General features: G+C 44.6%; 1 long non-coding RNA gene across 4 annotated transcripts in view; it reads right to left on the bottom strand.

Moving 5' to 3' along the window:
* Nucleotides 1-6,424: 6,424 nt before the first annotated feature.
* The window catches only part of LOC128324757 (uncharacterized), a 47,181-nt gene continuing 31,595 nt past the window's right edge, over nt 6,425-22,010 (bottom strand). For 2 of the 4 annotated variants that reach the window (XR_008307082.1, XR_008307081.1), the window contains exons 3-5: nt 15,321-15,453; nt 10,704-12,140; nt 6,425-9,800 (exon numbers count right to left, since the gene is read on the bottom strand). This is a non-coding gene — a long non-coding RNA (uncharacterized LOC128324757). Of the gene's footprint in view, nt 9,801-10,703; nt 12,141-15,320; nt 16,620-22,010 lie in introns of those variants that run through there. The other 2 variants (XR_008307080.1, XR_008307079.1) reach the window with 2 other exon arrangements.

The following is a 22,010-nucleotide window of genomic DNA, read 5'->3' as shown; positions in this document are numbered from 1 at the left end:
TTTGTAGGAGATGGGGTACCTACCCCCCAGCACATTACCTCCAGTGACTGTTGCTGGTATCTATTTTATGTTTCTTTTTAGACTGTGAGCCCTTTGGAGACAGGGATCCATTTTATTTATTATTTCTCTATGTACACTTTGTAAACACTCCCCCGGAAGGAGCAGGTACGCAGCTTGGGGGTACTCCTGGATCCAGGCCTCACTCTGGTATATTAGGTGAAGGCTGTGGCCAGGAGTGTTTTTTATCAGCTTAGGCTGATTCGACAGCTGCGTCCATTCCTAGAGGATGACCTCAGAACAGTGGTGCACCAGCTGGTAACCTCCAGGCTTGACTACTGTAATGCGCTCTATGTGGGGCTGCCTTTGTACGTAGTTCGGAAACTTCAGTTAGTTCAAAATGCAGCAGCAAGGCTGGTCTCTGGGGCAACCCGGAGAGACCATATTATGCCTGTTTTGAAACAGCTGCACTGGCTGCCGATATGTTTCCGAGCAAAATACAAAGTGCTGGTTATTACCTTTAAAGCTCTGAACGGCTTAGGTCCAGGTTACCTTAGAGACGAGAGTGCCTTCTTCAGTCTGATCCCCACCACACACTAAGATCATCTGAGGAGGTCCGGCTTCAGTTGCCACCGGCTCGGCTCGTGGCGACTCAGAGGCGGGCCTTCTCTGTAGCTGCTCCTGGACTGTGGAATGCGCTCCCTGCAGACATCCATAATTTGAATTCTGTATTGGAATTTAGGAGCCCTAAAGACCTACCTGTTTGGCCTGGCCTTCCAGTGCTCTTAAATTGTTTTAAAGGGTCTTTAATGTATTGGGTTTTTATAAGGTTTTGAATTGTTTTATTTTTTAGCTCCTTTATTGTATTTTTAAAAAAATTATGCCCGGTCATTGATTGATTTTAACTGTTTTATGATGTTTGTGAACCACCCTGAACTATTTTGTAAGAGTGGTCTAAAAATCGAATAAATAAATAAATAAACTGCTTTGGAAACTTTTGTTGAAAAGTGGTATATGAATATTTGTTGTTGTATTCCCAGAAAGCCCTGCCTGACTTGACCTCACAGCTGCTTCTGGCCTATGTACTTATTTATCTACCCCAGTACTGCTGCCTTGATCTCAGTACCCACCTTTTCCTGACTAAGCCTTTGCTGATGGCTCCTCAGTCTCTGAACTGCCTTCTCCAGAACTTGACCTGACCTTTTTTGGATCACGGCCCTCTCCCCGATCCTGACTGGGTCAGGGACCCCTCTGAAGCCCAACAGAGACTACAAAGTTCTCCTCATATACTCTGATGTTCTCCTATGACTGTATGTGCCCTGATGTGGGAGGCTTGGGTTCCAGTCCTAATGGCTCACCTAACATTATTGTTGCCAGTAGGATACTCAAAAGGCTGGCTTTTCTTGTTGTCAGCTCAGGCATTTGATTAAAATCCTCTAAACAGGGTTTTAATCCTTACTCTTGGGAAGCCTGGACTGATGGGTACTATGTATGTATGTATGTATTTATTTATTTACATTTATATCCCGCTCTTCCTCCAAGGAGCCCAGAGCGGTGTACTACATACTTGAGTTTCTCTTTCACAACAACCCTGTGAAGTACGTTAGGCTGAGAGAGAAGTGACTGGCCCAGAGTCACCCAGCTAGTCTCACGGCTGAATGGGGATTTGAACCTGGGTCTCCCAGGTCCTAGTCTAGCACTCTAACCACTACACCACGCTGGCTCTTACCACGCTGGCTCTATGTACAAGCATATGTCATAGGGCACATGCTATGTGCTTTTCTAGCAGCCTGCTTTTGGCATTTTATATGGGAGAGGATCATGGAATTGATTTAGAGATGTCATCCCAGTGCATCTGATGTTGCTGCATACAGATTGTGCCTTCCATGCATGGCGAATGTGGGGCTTCAGTGAGCTTCATGACCGCTGGCTGGTAGCGTAGCTGCCAAGGGCTCTGTGGGCGTGGCCACTGTAGCAAAGTTGCCTCTTTTTCTAATGTGATCATGCTTTTGATTTTGCTGCTAGGACAACATAGAATTCTAACTAGATTGCACCAGGATAGGCCCTGGGGCAGGACGACAGGCCCTTTAAAAACAACCCCCTCACCCACTTTGTTCAAGGGCTGTTAATAAAAACAAACACCCCACCCATACTTCTTAAAGCCTGACCATTGAATTGCCATCTTAAAGAAGTATGGGTGGGGTGCCAGAACATGGGAGTATCACCAGAAAACATCTATGCTGAGACTCTGATGGACCTCTAAGAGAAAAGAGTGCCAGAATTGTTGGAAGTCATCGAGAATGCCCCCCTACCTGCCATTGCCATTAAAATCAGGGGCATGGATGGCACAGGCAAATAGATGGATTTAGTCTTAACAACCAGGATGGTTCAAACAAAAGAAGAGAGTCTGCATTACAGTCCAGATGTGGAAGGTGCTTCAGGTTGCTTAATATGCACACACACATGACAGGAACTGGCATAGAACTCGTACTGACAGTTCCAAAGCTGGCTTCCAGCAGTGAGTATGCATGCATTCTAGGGAATAATAATAAACAACATTTATAAAGGCCTAGGAGACGTTATCAGGTTCTTTAGGGTCCAGATTGTCATTCACAGCATCCTGCTTCATCCCAGATAAAGTACTAGGCAATCTTTTGGGAAAGTATGTTCTTAATAGGGCAAAGAAGCCAGCCTACCAGTTACTTCTGCATATTTCAACATACAGCTTGTCACTGAGATTAGTAATGCAGGGAATTTGCAATTTGTCAGCATTTGTAGTGGTACAGCAGAGTGTGGAATGGGCAGTAGTGGCCTGTGGCAAACGTATCTTTCCTAATAGGGATAGAAGACTGGCACCTGTTTTGATTAGATGTGAAAGGATTTTGCAGAAGGAACTGTTGTGTCTGTGATGGAGACTTAGTTGAGAGGAGTAGGGAACTGCAAGGACATGTGTAGTAATTGGAGGACATGCGGGTGAAAAGGTCTAGCAGAAAGTTGTAGAAGAGAGAGGTGTAGCTTAAGAACTTAATCAATGGTCCTAATACTTGCCCCCTCTATCAAAACTAGTGATTTATTCCTGTGAAAAATCATGGGCATGGCCCCTGGGCATCTATTGGTTGGAGAGTTTGGTCTTCCAACCATTTTATGTTTGACGGTTTTCATTTAGACAGTGCCTTTTGCATTTTCAAAGCAATCCACACTCTTTATCAGAACTGGTTATAATATCCCTGTAAGATACCCCTGCTAACTCAGCAAAGAGGCAACTTTGTAACGTGGTGATTCTCTTTATTTAATGGGGTGGGGGGAGTAACTGGCCCTATGGGTGGCCGCAGCACAGTACCTCCAGTGACTGTTGCTGGTGTCTAGCTTATGTTTCTTTTTAGATTGTGAGCTCTTTGGGGACAGGGATCCATCTTATTTATTTATTATTTCTCTGTGTAAGCTGCCCTGCGCCATTTTTGGAAGGGCAGTATAGAAATCGAATGAATGAATGAAAATAGATAACTATCATTACCCACCACTACTGTCCCCCTTGTAAAAGGGGAATTGAGAGACAGTGGCTTGCCTAAAGCTGTTTAGTAAACTCTTGGCTTAGGTGAGATTTTAACTAGGGGCTTCCCATTTTACCTGCTTAGCCACTTTAGTGCATACGCCTTTCACTGAACACCTTACAAGTTCCCAGATGTTTGCTAATACTAACCCTTAAAGCATAGTCCTGTGTCCCCACCACCACTCTGGGATTAAGCCTGTTGAGTTCAGCATGACTATTTACTTCTGAGTAAACTTCTGAGTAGCAAGGTTGGAGTGGGCCCAGAGACAAGATTTTAAAATGCCTCCCCACCCACTGAAGCTCAGCTCATGAAGTAAAGAAATCTTAAATGAGGCTGAATAGTGGTAACAAAAAGAAAAGCATACTAAAAGTTATTTACACACACACACACACACACACACACACACACACACACACACACCCTATGTGCCACAATTGAACATCATCCTAAATTATCTTTAAAAAGGTTTTGTAAATTGTGGACGATGCAAGTCATTTAATGGTACTAGAGAAAGACATGCTGTTCTGGTAGCTCCAGGTCTTAACACTCACATCAGTTTCAAAGGATGAATACAACTGAAGGAAGCCTGGGCGGGTGTGTGGCTGGGGGAGTCAGTCATGTGACTTGTCTCTGGGGGGCCCCCAAGGCAGTGGGCCCCCAGACAACTGTCTCCCCTTGCCTTATTATAGTTACACCCCGGGTACTCAGGAATGGGCCATAAAAGTATTTGTCGTGTTTCTAAAATTGTATCAATGCAATTGTTGTTGGTACACATGGCAAGCTCAACAAGGTCAGTTGAAGGAATTGAGCTGATACCAATGTGAGTTGAACTGCAGTCAGTCAACAATATATAGGTCACATATGCAATAGATTTTGTATTCATATTCATTTTTAATGAAAATTTCAGAAAGATTCATTGTGAGTCAGCTCAGTATGCATGAGTGACAACTACATAATCCATGGATTTAGCAGTTCCTATTTATTCACTTTCAAAAAGGAGTCATTGCACTTGAAGGAATCGTAAATGAACCCATGTCTTATTAGGTTCCTAAATAAAGACCAGATCCTGAAGCTGACTTGGGGGATTACTTTCAATCAACATGATAAATAGTATGGGACCTGACCTTGCAAATGCTTACTCACTTGAACAAGGTTCTCCAAGATCAACTCTGTGTACTTTAAACTGTCCTGGTACATGCTGGTGTTCTGTAATTATCTGCTAAGTGGAATGGTGCTGTGTTTCAGCTCTAGACATCCATATGAGGTTGTGTTCATCCATAGATCACAAAGTATTTCACATGTATCTATGGTGTGTGTGTGTGTTAAAAAAATAATTATATATATATAGAGAGAGAGAGAGCGCATCTGTTTAAAATAAGAGTTAAGCTGCTTAACATTTTCACTCATGTTCTGAAAAGGATGAAAGTTGCAAGTTAAGATGGTTACTATAACGTCTGCACTATGTAAGCAGGAAAGACTTTGTACAGTTTCATATGTTAGGCATTACAAATGAGGCTCCATGCACCCACACCAGTAGCCGCTGGTGAGCACTGGAGGAAAGGGGGCAGGAGAGAACCCAGTCACCAAGGCAGGATTCTCCCTGCTCCTGTGCTGCTCCACACCAAGCGGGCTTGGGTACTGTCATCCCTCACCAATCGCAAGGGTTCCGTTCTGGGAAAACCTCATGGTTGGCGAATTCACGGATGGAGAACCATTGAAATCAATGGCAAACAGGGAGTTAGGGGAATTGCGGTCATGAAAGGACCTCAGAGTACAGTGAAAAATGGGGGGGATCCCTCCAAGTCACCAAGAGTCAGTAAGAGGAATGAAAGGGACCCCCCAAAATGACCCCATATCCCCCCAAATGACCCCTGACCTCCCCAATGATCCCAACCCTCCAAATGACCCCCCAAATTGCAGCACCCCCCAAATTGCAAAAAAATCTCACCAACCCACAGATACTCTGGTTGCAGTTGGTGAGACCTGCCACAGTTTCCCGGTCACGGATACTGAAAACCGCAATTGGGAAATCCACGGTTGGCAAGGGAGAATAGTATTTACCCACACCTTCAAGCATGGAGGAAAAGCGAAGGGGGAAAGAAGCAGGAAAGCAGGGGCAAAAGGCAAAACACAGCAATGTTTGTGTGGGGGGGAAGAGAAGGCAGAAAGCAGAAAAGCCAAGGGCAAAAAGCAAAAGCAAAAGGCAGAAAGTGGGACAGGAGGGGGAAAGCAGAGATTACATCCCCCCCTCCCACCAAACAAAACAAGCTAGGAGAAGATCAGACTTAGTGGCATCCAGGAATGCTCCAGAGCAGAGAACCTTTTGCTCTTACTGCCTGCAGCAACTGCTACTCATGATGCTCCAGCCAGTCTGAGTCCTAAGGGCCTCCTCCTGGCATTGCCCCCAGGAAGAACTAAAATAATGGGTAAAAAAATACACTTCCTGGTTGCTTCAGGGAGTATATTTTTAACATGTCTTCCCCTTCTTCCTGGGGGCAGTGCCAGGAGGAGTGCCCTAGGAATTAGGCTGTCTGGAGCAGCTGGAGTAGTAGCTGTTCTAGCCAGTAAGAAGTTACAGGCAGGGGAGGAGGGGCTGCAGAAGGCTTCCTGCTCCGGAGGGTTCCCTGGCTGCCTTCAAGTCTGAACTTTTACTAGCTTGTTTGTTTTTGTTTGGGGGGGGGCACAGCCCCCTACTGTCTTTAATGAGCAGCTACCACTGTCCTACATCTATCTATCTATCTATCTATCTATCTATCTATCTATCTATCATATTTTCATACTGCCCAAAACCTACGCCTCTGGGAGATTTACAACAAAACAAAATTGACAACAGACAAATTACAACATTAGTTAAAAATAAATGACAGCAGCAAAGGTTAACACATTACAAAAATTTAAATTTTTAAAACAACATTTTTTTAAAAAAAGTTAAAACTATTAAAACCGTATTTAATTAAAAGCCTGGCTGAACAGATGCGTCTTTAAAGATATGTCTGACAACTTTAGAGATGGGGAGACTCTTATTTCAGCAGGGAGCGCATCCCAAAACTTCAGGAAAGCAGCGCAGGCCTGCCCCCCAAGCAGTCACCAGATGAGCCGGTGGCAACTGCAGACAGACCTCTCCGGATGATCTCAGTGGGCGGTGGGGTTTGTGACAAAGAAGACATTCTCTTAAATACCCAGGGCCCAAGCCATTTAGGGCTTTATAGGTTATAACCAGCACCTTGTATTTTGCCTGGAAACATATCGGCAGCCAGTGTAGCTCTTTCAATACGGAAATAATATGGTCTCTCCGAGATGATCCAGAGACTAACCTGGCTGCCACATTCTGGACCAACTGCAGTTTCCAGACAAAGGCAGCCCCACATAGAGCACATTGTAGTAATCTAGCCTAGAGGTTACCAGCATATGTACCACTGTTCTGATGTTATTTATCTCAAGAAATGGATGTAGCTGACATATCAGCCAAAGCTGATATGAATCTGATATGATATGAAGGCACCTCTGGCAACTGCCTCAACCTGGGACACCAGGGAGAGGCTTGGATCCAGAAGCACCCCCAGACTGCCTACCTGTTCCTTCTGGGGAAGTGTGACCCCATCCAGAACAAGCAAATCAAACTCATCTCCTGAGTTTCAACCCCGCACAATGAGTACCTCTGTCTTATCAGTCTGTTTGTTATCCCTCATCCAACCCATCACCGCCTCCAGGCAGGGATTTAGGGAGGTTATGCCCTCTCCCGATGATGTTGACATGGAGAAATAGATTTGGATGTCATCAGCAAACTGATAGCACCCAGCACCAAATTTCCTGATGATCTCTCCCAGCAGTTTCATGCAGATGTTAAACAACATTAGAGACAATACGGAGCCCTGAGGAACAGCATACAGAAGTTCAGATTTTGAAGAACAACAGTCTCCAAGAGACCTGCCCGAGAAGTAGGAGTGGGACCACTTTAGTCTTTTAAGTGAACATTGGGGTGGAAAGGGCAAACATTCAATGTGTGTGCCTTCTCCACTCACTTTCTAGAGATATACTTGGATTTCTGCCTGATGACCACTGTTTCTGCAAAATGGCGTTTTTGGGAAACACTTTAAGGCTGTTCACATGAGCAGGCTTGTGCAGCCCTACCTATACACGAGGGCTGCTTGTGTGAGGTGCCGAGAACAATGCTGACCCCAGTACTGCCCTGCTGGGTAGCCTGGGGTCCTCCCCCCTGACTTTTACTTCACATACGCCCTCTTACCTCATTCCCCAGTTGTGTGTGTGCTGCAGGCAGCCTGAGCAGACACAAAGCCTGGTGCCTAGAGTGCCCTGCTAATGGGGAAATCTCCCACTACACCACGCTCCTCACATAGTGTACTGTGGGATTTCCAGAGGCCAGGCTGCATCTTCCTGGCCTCCAGAATGCTGCACTGCTCACCACAGTGGTGCTCATCTGAGAGTGTGGTGCAGCGAGCGGGCTGGCCGCATTGCTCGTGTGGTGGAAGGCAGGAAATTCAACATGTTCACTCCTGCCTTCAACATGATCACTCCTGCCTTCCCCACTAGCCTTCTCTTGCTCCAAGAAAAGCAGGCCATGTGTATGACCTCTCTGTCTTGGAGAGGTGTGTCACGCAAAAATTCGTCAGGTGCATCTCTCTAACAAATGACTGAGGAAGATGTACATGTTGAATTTCTGCATGGACATCTCTCTCTCTAGCCAATGTTGAGCTGAAAGACAAAGTTGGGGTGCATGGAGCCTAAATTTTAAAACCAGCATATGTGAGAGCATACAAAGGCTTTACTGTTCACAGAAATTAAGGTGGCCATCTTAACTTGCCATTTCTACCTTCTTTTTTAGTATGAGTGAAAACTGTTTGCACCTTCACTCTCATCTCAAACTGAAAGAGTTTTGATCTTTTAATTTATTTGTTCCTTGAAAAAACACTAAATCATGTGATGCCTGTGTGTGTGTGTACGTGTGTTACAGTTGTACCTCTATAATTCTACAGCATTTTGTCCCATGGTCCCTCCTTAGAGTATCCTGGTGGTATGAGAGGCATTGCAAACCTGTGCAAGAAGCTTTCCAACACAGTAGCCGGGCTTAGGAGGGGCAAGGAGGCTATGCACAGGGTCTGAAGGAAATGTTCTTGGCTTCCTTCACAGGGCCTGAAGGCTAAGTTCAGCTCGGAGCCATAGGGAGCGGAGACAAGTTTGGAAAAACATGTCTGGCTCCATTCATTTACTCTTCTGGTAGCAAAAGACTCAGTCAGTTGTAAATAGGAGAGCAGGGAATGGATGAATGAAGAATTTTCCACTTTCATCTCCTTAACATTCTTTTCATCATTGAGGTTGTTGCTGAGGTAGTGAGTGGAGCAATGGGTGGACACCTCCGCTTGGGTTGTGGATGGCAATAGATGGGCAGAAGAGTAGAAAAATCTGTTCCCCCTGCTTCTCTACCCACCCATCAAACTTGTGCAGATGGAAAAATGGAGCTATGCATCTCAGTGCTGGCTGAGTTCTTAGTGGCTTCAATTGAATTCTGTGGGACAGAGCACACAGGTTTTGATCTGGGAAACTGTTGCGAGTGAGCAAAACTCATTCCTAGTTCCAGACATAGTGAATGTGCATGAAACTTGTTCGAATAATTTTGACATCGCCCAAAGTCAAATTGAATTTGGTCAAATCGATTCAAATCAATTTGAATTCGATTCTAAATCAATTTGAGCGAATTTCGTGCACATCCCTACCAGGCATGGAACTCAGGGCCATATTTAGTCCCCATCACTAGTGATGTTCTTGCATGCTAATCAATGCACTACATTGGGGATAACGTAGAGAAGGAAAAACCTACCCACCACACCTCACACTGAATGCCCAGCCATCACAGATGAGGAGTCCACAAAAGGAAGCAATATTTACATCCTGAAGACTGCTGAAGTGTTGCTGAGCAAAGAACAATGTTTCCAGTGTTTCTTCCCTCACTAAACACTCAAGACCTAGGCTCAAAAGAGAAGGAGGGAATGGGGAGCATAATTATTACTAAGCACATTTCATTTTAACCTGTTTTCCTAAACTTTACATGGCCTTTTTGTGCTGGTGTGCAGCCAGCTTCCCAGATGGTGTAAGTCTCTGGAGTTCCATTGGACAACTTTGAAGGTACATAATGCGATTTACATCACTAGTGTCTGCAAGCCCTGGTGACCTCTAGGACGCATCTTGATTCATATGCAGTGCCATCTGGGTAAACATCTCCTATTTCATCTTGTCCTAATCCACCAATGAATGAAACAAAAAGCCTGGTTAGCTTAAGCCCAAATAGGATCTTCTTTTGGCCTTTTGCATAGGCTTAACTTCAATGGTTTAAAAATCATATCAGATTCATGTTTTTTTGCCCATTGCTTGATTTAGCTAAAGAAAAACATAAAGTACTGCCTCACTTTAAGAACAGAGTTTCAAATAAACCCTTTTGGGGGGGGAGGGGGATGGGTTTGAGAATGGTGAAATTAATCATGTGGAAAAATCCACTGGAAAAGAAATTGCTCCCTTTGGCTTGACTGAGAGCCTGGCTGATCTGTAAAAGCTTTTCCATTGTCTCAGCATGCCCCCAACTGGCAGATGGGCTGAAGGAATTCAGAAAGCAACGAGCATTGTCTAGTGCTGTTCTAGACTTTACATAGAATATTTGCAAGATGTACACACAGGAAAACTACCTAAATATAAAGGCCACATTGGGCATTCTTTCTTATTATTTAATGCCAATTCCAGATTAGGATCTATTCTGGTGAAACACTAACTTCTTTTCGCATAGTTCAGAGCACCATGGTTTTCAAAGGTGTATCTCAAATTTCAGTTCTGTTTTCTTGGAAAGAAATAATCATAACCCAAAATGTATTGTTTAACTAAAGGGCATCATAGTGGAAGGACATCACATAGCAAAAGTGGGGAGGGTACAACATCAGTCCAGGCAGGACAGTGGAATAACTTCAGAATCCTGCTTCTTGTTGAGATTTTTAAAAATTCCAAAATGTAGCAGATGCAGCCCTGGCCTGGATCAGGAAAAGCTGTGCATCAACCCAGCATGAAACAAGGATTTTATGTCCCCAGATCTTGAAGGCTCAAAGCCTATCAGTATGCCTGAACATGACAAAGAGACAGGCCTAGCCAACTCACCGCACAAAATGGTGACAATAGTGCAGAGGTACTGTGAGTCCCTTAACTGAGGAAGTGTCTGTGGTCACGATGGGGCAGCTGGCCTCCTACAGAAAAGAAAAGAAAGTGGAGTGGGCTCTTATAATACGCTCAATTAGGCACCATTTAATAAGACACTGGCAAAGTGTAATGAGGTGGCAGCCATGCCTGCTTAGGCATCGGGGACTGATATTTATTTATTTATTCGATTTTTATACTGCCCTTCCGAAAAGGCTCAGGGTGGTTTAAAATTAAAAACAGAAACCATTAAAACCAATAACAATTAAAACAGAGATATAAATATTAACACCAATTTTAAAAACATCTTAAAAAACAATTAAACTAGCATAACAATTAAAACCCCCCAAATCAGGTTGGCATTAAAACAATTAAAACTAATTAAAAACTTTACAGTAAGAGATAGTTGCTGAAAAATTATGTAATCCTCCTCATAAGAAATGAGGATTTAAAAAGCAAACTCAAAGATATGAACATGTGAAAAACCTTGGGGAGAAACATGACTCCATTTTCAGTGGGCTGAATGGTGAAGTGATGCAGGTCTTTGAAACAGACATGGAGGGGGCCCACTGGCCACTACCTCCCATCCCTTGCAAGAGAACGAAGGACATTGTCATTACATAATCTAATTATGGGGTGGGTGGGTGGGTGGGTGGGTGTCTGTTCATCTGTTCCCAGATCCCCCAACTGCAAAGCATTACTGATAATGAGAAGCCAGTCCTGATGACATATCACCAAAAATCCTCCACAGGAAAAAAGGTCCTTCAAAGATCCTTCCACAGGTGCAACCAGAACTGGTGGGAACCAGAGACAGCTGTGTCTTGTTTGGCGCCTTCCTTCCCTCGCTCATTAGGATGAGCTGCTAATGTGTAAAGGACAATATATGGTTCATTCATACACAACACCAAATAAGTGGGGGACATTTCTGAAGGCATTCAAGCAGGAGATTCTTGAGATGCAAATTGAGCAAAGAGGCACCTCTTAAAAATGGTGATTCTCTTTATTTAGTAGGGGAAGTGCAACTGGCCCTATCCACCTCCAACACAGCATCCCTCCAGGGGCTGTTGCTGGCATGTTTCTTTTAAGGATTGTGAGCTCTTTGGGGACAGGGGGCCTTTCTTAATTAATTAATTAATTAATTAATTAATTAGTAAACCGCTCTGGGAACTTTTTGTTGAAAAGCAGTATTTAAATATTCACGGTATTCATATTCGAAGTGGATTCTACAATAGTTATATCAGAGATTCTAACAATCAGACATAAATAAGGCTCTCCAGAAACAGAAAGAACAGGTTCCCAAGAAAATCAGCATTCTCCTAACAATTGTAGACCTATGACTTAGCTTATGAAGAGACCCACACTGGAGATGATGTTCTACTGTTCTGCTCAATCCACTGGCATCTGCAGGGAAAGATACTTTTTGTGACTAATCATCACTCTCATAGAGCACAACAATGAGTATGCTTGCAATAGGATCCCTTCTTCTTCTCATGAGACATCTGGGTCCTGGCAGGGGGCTGCATCTTCATTGCTGAGGCAACCAAACCATGGCATTCCTCAACCCTTTACAGGGCTGAAACAACAATATCACAGTAACTGGCCACTTACAGGAAGAGCTCCTTTTCCTTTATCCTTTGTACGGATGTGCATGAACCGATCCGGCATTCAGCCAGTTCAGTGGCGGGGGGGTTACCTTTAAGGAGCAGGGAGGGTACCATTAACCACCACCCCTGCACACTGTGTTTCCCCCATTTGGATGATGCCAGAACTGGTGCTGCAGGGCTGCTGTGTACCTCCTTGCAGCCCTGTTCAGTGGCATACCAGAAGTGGCCGGTGCACATGTGCACATCACGCACGAGGACTGGTCACTTCTAGTATGCTACTGAACGAGGCTGCAAGGAGGGATGCAGCAGCCCCGCGGCACCAATTTTGGTGGCTGAACCGGCGGGGGAAACATGGCGGGAGGGTAAGGCCACTTTCCCTGCTCCTTTAATGAAACACCCCTCCCCCACCGAACTGGCCAAACACAGGAACATGCACATCCCTACTTCTTTGTGAGTGACTGTGACTGGCAGTTTGGGGTAGCGTGAGTCAGCTGGGCACTTCCAGCCTGTCCCATGAACAGAGAGTTCTAGCCAATAGGATAAAGCCAGCACTTTGATTTATGCCCAGAAAATAGGTTGGTAAAAACTGAAAGACGCCCATTGGCTGTGATTCTCTATGGGTGCAGAGTGGCCATGTGCTCAGATTTTGGCACCTCTATATATACTTTGCAATGGAAATTAGAGTGGAAAACCAGATCAGTTTTATATCAGAAGTGCCAATAAGCTAGAGGTGTGCATGAAACCGATTTTGCATTTTGTTTCAAGCTCGAAATGAAATGCAAAATTCTCAAAATATTTCATTGAAACAGCAGCCAAGACAGATGTTTCAACAAAACAAACTCAAAACGTTTCGAGAGTTTCAGTCATAGGGAACAGTGGGGAAATCGAAACACCCCATTGTTCACCATGAGTAGTTCCTAGGGACACCAAAGTGGGTTGTGCAGTAGGATATGATCCTTACTTCTTAGCATTGCAACAGCTGCCACAGCAGCACACTTAGAAGCAAGCATAGCAATAAGCTCAACTAAAGTAACTTCAGCCACATGTTGACCGAGTACACTTTGCAATGCAGATTGTAGAGCAGTGCGTGAAGAACAAGTTAATTATCACAGCAATCACCAAGAAATATTACACACACACACACACCTGCCACTGTCCATATCTTGCCACAACACTATCTCAGAAACAAAGAAACAAAACAAACCACAACTCAAGGAAGGAAGGCACCCAAGTTCTGCCTTTGTCAATCTGAGAACCAAGAAAACCACATAGTTACAGCAGCAACAGCATAGCATATTATACTCAGTGCAGACTGGAAAACCACAAAATCAAACCTTCCTTCCTTCCATCCTGCCTGCCACAGAGAGACAGCAGATGCGGTGTTGGTGGCCATTGATTGCCAGGTGGAGGGATGGCTGTCCGAGCAACTAAACCTTCACTGAGGGTTCATGGTGATTGACAATGCTCTTAACATAGTTAATGCAGCCGAGCAGCTTCAGCTTGTGTCCATTGGTTGTGTGATGCACACTCTGAACCTGGTTGTGTGGGATACGTTTGGCCTTTCTGGGGCTAAGGTCAGGCGAAGCATCCCTGCTGTAGGAGCGTGCACGGAACCGATCCGGGGCTATGTAAGAGGCCTCTGGACCGATTTGGAATTCGGCCGGTCCGGCAGGGGTAGGGTGGGGAGTGTGGCTTTAAGGGCGGGGAGGGTAGCCCTCGACTTTTACGCAAAGTTTTTGGGGCGGCAGAGTTCCTCCCTGCCACCCCTGCCCCCATCGTTGTCTGGAATGCCCCCATCGTTGTCTTGAACAAGGAGAACTTGACGCCACGGATGTGCCCATCGTGGTATGTGCCTGCTGCCGCACACCACATACGTCACAGACAACGTGTGACGTATGCGACGTGTGCGGCAGCAGGCGCATGCGTGGGACCAAGTTCTCCTTGTTCAAGACAAGGATGGGGGCATTCCAGACAACGATGGGGGCATTCCAGACAACGATGGGGGCATTCCAGACAACGATGGGGGCAGGGGCGGCAGGCAGGAATTCTGCCACCCCAAAAACTTTCCGTAAAAGTCGAGCGCTGGAAGGGGGAAAACGAGCGGCGGGAGGGGTAAGTACTACCCCCCCACCCTTAAAGCCACACTCCCCCCAGTGCCGGACCATGCCTCCGCGGTTCTGTGCACAGCCCTACCCTGCTCGAGGCACTGAGCACCAGTCTGCTACTGCCACGGCTGCTTTTGTGGGAAGGAGCCACAAGATAGCAGCTTACTTCCACTGGACCGAAAAGGGTAGGCAGATGCTCAAGAAGCAGCAGCTTGAGCTCCACCTACATGAACACCTGATCCCTCAGGATGTTCCAACCTGGTGGAACTCCACCTTTCTCTTGCTCTGGCGCCTGCAGGAGCACACACCCCAGACATCTTGAGGATTTAAAAATTCAAGCCTTAACTCTGATGGGGGTGGGGGAGAAGAAGCGTCTTTAAGGTTCAAGGCTCAAGGTTGACTCAGCCTTCCATCCTTCCGAGGTCGGTAAAATGAGTACCCAGAATGTTGGGGGCAATATGCTAAAAACCATTGTAAACCGCTTAGAGAGCTCCGGCTATAGAGCGGTATATAAATGTAAGTGCTATTGCTATTGCTATTTAAGATGGGCATTTTCAAATGGGGTCAGAGTGGTCTATTTATGCTGTGTGTGCCACACACAGTGCTCTCTATAGCACTGTAGTGCACATTCAGAAGCTAGAAAAACTAAATCCCCCCAAATAAAGAAGTGGGCTTTATTGGGGTGGGGGATTGTTCAGAGGGAAGTGAGCAACAATGGGTTAAATCTAAGGGAAGAGAAAAGGGATTACTGTGGCCTGTCTACTAACCCGCCCCTCTTTCCTACAGTGCTATGTACCTTTCTAGTATCTAATCCCTTCCCCATATTAGCCCTATTTAGAAAAATCTAACCTGACCAAGGTTGGGGTACTTACCTTCTTGTATCTTCTGCTGGAATCTGGTCAGGTGCCACCCTCAGAGGCACTTGGGCTAAGCACACTGAGACTCAACAGCTGGGGATAGGGCAGGTGGGTGCCAGGCGGGTGGGCACCCAAACCACTCACTCACCTGAAAAGGAAAAAAAGGAAAAGGCACACGGCAGCAGCAGCAAAGGTGGTGCAGCTTAGGACTGCAAAAGCAAAATATGTCAGCATTGCACCCCAGCTATTAAAGCCACTGAGGGCTGGTTACAAGAAGAAGAAAACACCCAACCACACATCAGCACCCAGTTAAAATAAGTGTGACTGCTGATACAATTAACAACAAATAGAAAAAAATAAAAATAAAATAAAATAAAAAGGAAGAGAAAGAGGATAAGCCACAGGCACTCTCTCTCCCTCTCTCCACACAGGTAGGCCCTGGTCCACCCATCTCAGTCTGTGCAGCTGAACCTTCCTTCTTTGAGAGGCACACTGTAAGGCAGCTCTCTGGCCTCCTAGTCCCTTAAATACATTTTGAATATCTCTCCTTTGGCTCCCCCTCCCTACCCCAGCCAATGGGGGCAGAGTTGCCCATGACAACACTTGATTTGGGTGGTAATAAGCCAACCAAGAAGCAAGGAGATCACAAGCCAATCGGAAGCCAATACCAGAAAACCAATCAGCAAGTTGAAAAACAGGCCTCCAAAATGGCACTCAAAACATTTTAAGCTGAAAAGGGGTTGTTTGGTTTCGAGCTTGAAATAGGCCCTTTATTCTAAGGGTGTTTTATTGCAAGCTTGAAACATTCGAAACATTTGAGCTCAAAATGTTTTGCACATCCCTACAATAAGCACTTCTAGTCAAAAGCTTTCTCCTGTAAGCAGGCCCATTTAATTGTTTATAACAATAATGTGTAACACCAGCCAATCAGCCAGAGATACAAGAGCTGCTGAGCAATAATCTCATGGGCCTGAAACCTGGGGTGGGATTACGGACTGCCTAGTCCTGCCCACTCTAAACTGCGGCCCTTAGGGTAGTTTTATTCACTTGTTTTCCTTATCATTTCCCTCTTCTTTGTGCTTTCATTTCCTTTCTCTGTTTTACATCATGAACCTTCATATCAGGGCTTTTAATACTTGCATAAATCTGTCACCCACTCAGAGTCCTTGGGAAATGGGTGTGCTATACATCTAAATAAATGCATAGCAGCAGAACAACTCCTACACACCTTATTTGTGAATAATGCTGCCAGCCTGTGGGACTACTTCAGAGAGTTCAGTGAGCAGGCATCGGCAGAGAGCATAAGCCTATAATGCCATCGAAGCATGCCGGAGATGAAATTGTAAGGAGCAAGGTCAAAGTTCAAGTGCTACCAGCACCTGAGAAGTGTGTCTATGACACAGTGATCACACACCCTGAAGTATGTCAGTGTGCATATAAAATGCTTTTTTCGGCATAATAATTATGGATGATGTTTTCATTAATGAGCTGAAACCAATGCAGGACCAGGCTCACAATTACGCAGTTTGGGAGCTTCCTTAGTGAGGCTGATTGCAACATCAATCAAAGCAATTATCAGTTGTGAGGTGGAGCCTGTCACACATTGGTTTGCCAAATTCTTCCTCAGATAATCTTAAGTGCCCTACGGCCACAAGGAGCTTTTGTTCTGATCCATCAGAGATGGAAGAAGCAGACTTGCTTGGTGCCAGAATCTTTCATGGATACCATCGTTTCAATGCAGCAGAATGTTTGGGGTTCCTCTGAGGACCATGCATTGTAAAATGTCAAAAGAGGTGGGGAGGAGCGTGCACTGAGAAGCCCTATAGCAATGGCAACAGTGCTAACCCCTGCTAACTTAGGAAAGAGGCACCTTTTAACGTGGTGATTCTCTTTATTGAGCAGGGGAGAAGTAACTGGCCCTATTCACTCCCAGCACAGGACCTCCAGTGACTGTTGCTGGTGTCTATCTGGTGTTTCATTTTAGATTGTGAGCTCTTTGGGGACAGGGAGCCATCTTATTTATTTATTATTTCTCTGTGTAAACCACCTTGAGCCATTTTTGGAAAGGCAGTATAGAAATCGGATTAACAACAACAACAACAACGACAACAACAACAGTGGGTGGGTGAGATAGGGTCAAATACTTGGAAAACTCATAGAACTGCATTTGTTGTGCATAGGTGATCAGACTATGTCAAGGCAGTGGCATATTATGACCAGTAGGAGAAGGGAACTATGAGGGCCAGTGTGTACCACCTGAGGTTAAAAAAGCGGGGTGGAGGTAGGGGCTGAGATCTGAACTCTTGCTTAACAGGATGCACTTAAATCCCAGCTAGCTGAGATTCTTCCAGCAGTCAAGGCTTAAACATGTGTGCTTGAAACAGAGCTTGCTGAGTATTGGGGAGGGGGGATTATCCACCATCCATTCCACGCCCAGTTTCATTGAAGCTGCCCTGTTCTGTTCAGGGTCAGCTGCATGGTCCTCACAAAGATCATTAGTACTCAGCAAGCACATGCAAGGAAGTGATTGTGTTATATGAAAGAAGCAAGTGGACACCTGCCTAAACAAATCTCATTTGGCTCCTGTGCACATTTTTTATTTGGAGAGGGAAGGGGACAGAAAACTGGTGGCCAGTACAGAAGCAAACTTGCTCAGCTTGGGAAGTTCCTGGCCTAAATGGGTGGCCATAGCGTCTGCTGTGGGAGCAACAATTATTACTAGGTTTCTTTCCTGTGGCTTGCATTGGGGACAGGATAAGGGGAGGCTCTTCTACAAATTATAATGGGCCTCCAGTTGTGTATGCATGCAGATCTATTATATATCTGAAGAAATTTGGTGTGTGGTTTTTTTAAGCATGTTTGTTTCTGCAAAATAAAGTCATATTTCCCAATGACCTACAGATACCAAATTTTGCATACACAACCCTGCCACTGAAATTAGCAGAATGCACAACTTTTTACACTGGAATATGTTTGAAGACATGTGTTTTTTTAAAAAAAAAAATTGGTGTTTTTTAAAGCACAACTGAATTAATCATCATATTTTAACTGTTATTGTTCTCAACAGATCCTTAATACTCAATAATCAAATCAGTAATTCCAAAATGCCACAATGCCCAAGAAAAGCAGATCTTTCTCATATTCAAATTTACTATGAGTCAAATTTATGATATGGTCATTATACCATAAAATGAATAATGTTTGAAGATGAAATCCTACAAATTTAAAACTGTTCTTTTACTTCCCTTTTGCAAGCACATTAATCTTCACCCAGAGCCATGATTTTTTACACATGAGTACAACTTTCTACTTCCAAGTGTGTATGCCACTCAAGGCACCCAAGTCCCACTCCCAAAGACTGGATGTCACCCAACATTTTCAAGCCACAGAACCCACAATAATTTAACATTTCACTCCAGGAGTGTGCAACGGTGAGCCCCACATCCCAAGCATGGCGCCTTGTGTGACTGCACGACTCACTGAGAATGTGAGCTATTAGCAAAGAAAAATTTCAAACCCATACTAATTAGGATCCATACTCCAACATCTCAGTTCTCAGCATTTCAGCTGAAAGAACACACTGTGACTGATCTGAAGGCAAACTGGTAGCTCGTCAAGCTACCTTGCTACACCCCTGCTAACTTGGCAAGAGGCACCTTTTAATGTGGTGATTCTCTTTATTTAGCAGGGGGAGAGTAACTGGTCCTATCCACCCCAGCACAGCACCTCCAGTGACTGTTGCTGGTGTCTATCTTGTGTTTCTTTTTAGATTGTGAGCCCTTTGGGGACAGGGATCCATCTTATTTATATATTATTTCTCTGTGTAAACCACCCTGAGCCATTTTTGGATGGGCGGTATAGGAATCGAATTAATAATAATAATAATAATAATAATAAATAATTTACTATGAGTCAAATTTACGATATTTTCTAACTCTCCTGATGTATTCACTTCCAATTTTTCTTTTAACTTCAGTGTGTGCGATGTCCAGGCTGATAACATCGCACACACTGAAGTTAAAAGAAAAATTGGAAGTGAATACATCAGGAGAGTTAGAAAAATCCTCAAGTCCAAACTCAACGGTGGGAACACCATACAAGCCATAAACACCTGGGCTATACCTGTTATCAGATACACTGCAGGAATTATAGACTGGACCCAGGCAGAGCTAGAGATGCTAGATCATAAGACCAGGAAAATCATGACCATCAATCATGCTCTGCACCCCCGCAGTGATGTAGATAGGCTCTACCTCCTTCGCAGCTCAGGTGGAAGAGGAATGCTGCAAGTCCATCAAACAGCAGAGGAGGAGAAAAAAGGCCTTGAAGAATATATCAAGGACAGTGAAGAAGATGCATTTAAAATGGTCAAGAACGTGAAACTATTCAACACCAATGAAAGAAAGCAGGCCTACAAGAAAGAACAAGTCAAGAACCGAGCAGAAAGATGGAGAAATAAGCCCCTGCATGGTCAATATTTGCACAATATAAGTGGAAAATCAGACATCACCAAGACCTGGCAATGGATTAAGAACGGCAACTTGAAGAAAGAAACAGAGGGTTTAATACTGGCTGCACAAGAACAGGCACTAAGAACAAATGCAATAAGAGCAAAGGTCGAAAAATCAACCACAAACAGCAAGTGCCGCCTTTGTAGGGAAGCAGATGAAACAGTGGACCACCTGATCAGCTGTTGTAAGAAGATCGCACAGACTGACTACAAACAAAGGCATGACAGAGTAGCAGGGATGATACACTGGAACATCTGCAGAAAATACAAGCTACCTGTAGCCAAGAAATGGTGGGACCATGGAATTGAAAAAGTTGAAGAAAATGAAGATGTAAAGGTATTATGGGACTTCCGACTACAAACAGACAAACATCTGCCACACAATACACCAGATATAACTGTAGTCGAGAAGAAAGAAAAACAAGTCAAAATAATCGACATAGCAATACCAGGGGATAGCAGAATAGAAGAAAAAGAAATAGAAAAAATCACAAAATACAAAGATCTACAAATTGAGATTGAAAGGCTGTGGCAGAAAAAGACTCAAATAATCCCAGTGGTAATTGGCGCTCTGGGTGCAGTTCCAAAAGACCTTGAAGAGCACCTCAACACCATAGGGGCCACAGAAATCACCATCAGCCAATTACAAAAAGCAGCTTTACTGGGAACAGCCTATATTTTGCGACGATATCTATAATAACCAACAGTATTGATGATAAAATTCAGCCATCCCAGGTCCTTGGGAAGGACTTGATGTCTGGATAAAACAAACCAGTCAACAACACCTGTCTGACTGTGTAAACAAGAAATAATAATTATTATTATTCTACAGGCCAGTCACCCACAATCATAAATCACATCTTTTGCTTGGTTTCTTGTCAACTGTCCTGGGCACAGATTTCCTGGGTACACACAATACTGTCTTCTATCCATCCAAGCCAAACACAGATGACAGTGCTTCCCTTTGAGAATGTGGTTGCATCTCTGGGGGTATAGCTGGCTTGTTGTGTCTCATAGTGCCTACATGTGTCAACCCCTTGCTCAAGAGAGCATCAGCCAGCTATCTAGAAAAATGTTATTCCTCACCACAACTCTCTAAGGGCAGGTTCAGAGGAACATTGTCCTGCACACATGAAAACCTATGGTCTGTGGCAAGAACGCACCTGCCCTGAGGTCACTGGTGGATGAACTGATGCACTCTTGGCACATCCTTTAATCGCATGAGAGGGATACTCATCTGAATCACCCTTCTACATGTGCTTCAACATGCAGCCCCAAGTTCTTGTTCCATGGCTGTACATATTGCTGCACAACTTGCAGGCCTACTTGACTTTGTTGCAGCCCTCCAGCTGGCTTCTCAAGGTAACATTCCCTGTGAGTGGGTAGGATGTTTTTGCATTACAGCACCATCATATTTTCAGTCTGTTCTTCTTTGGTTTCCTTGGCAAGGGAAGCCTAGGAAACCTAGTAGCGGCTCATCAACTGCTGGTCAGACCCAGGAATGTACAGTAGCTGTACAGCAACTCTTGCACAAACAAGGTCCAAACAAGGTAATGGTTGCCAGCTTGGCAGTAACTCTTTTCTCTTCTCTCAGTGTGGTTTGTCATCCAATCTTAAATTTCTTGTGATGTCCTCAAATCGTCCCAGCTGCATTGTGGCAGAAATAGGAGGGCCCCAAATGTTTTGCCCACAGTCCTTGCAGTGCTTCATGAATGGCATGAAACACACCAGACAGGACTAGCAGGCCAAGATACGCTTTCAGTTCTATTAGGTCAAGGTGATTCCATCAGAACATAGGAAGCTCCTTCCTACTGAGTCAGACTGTAGGTCCATCTAGAGCAGCATTGTCTAATCTGACTGGTGGTGGCTCTCCAGGAGTTCAGTCAGTATTTGGATTCCTCCTTCAAGTTTCGTAATGGTACCTGCCCCTCTCTCTCAGTCTCAGATTGAAGAGGAGGAAATTGTTTCATTCACTGCCTCCTCCTGCTGGACTAAACTTATCTTGGTCTGGCTTCTCATTGGAGGACCCAGACCCCACCTCACCATTGTGCAGTAGGTGAGTGATAGACTGGTTGTAGACCACCATTTCTACTTGTCATGTAACCCATTATCTTGGTACCTTCACTGGCAAGTAAGTAAGGTTCAGCAGACTGTTCAGTGTCACACATCCCACCTATACAGTACATCATCTTGCT

This window comes from Hemicordylus capensis, chromosome 4, assembly GCF_027244095.1.
Source record: "Hemicordylus capensis ecotype Gifberg chromosome 4, rHemCap1.1.pri, whole genome shotgun sequence".
NCBI lineage: Eukaryota > Metazoa > Chordata > Lepidosauria > Squamata > Cordylidae > Hemicordylus > Hemicordylus capensis.
This window is presented reverse-complemented; position numbering and strand designations above follow the sequence as displayed.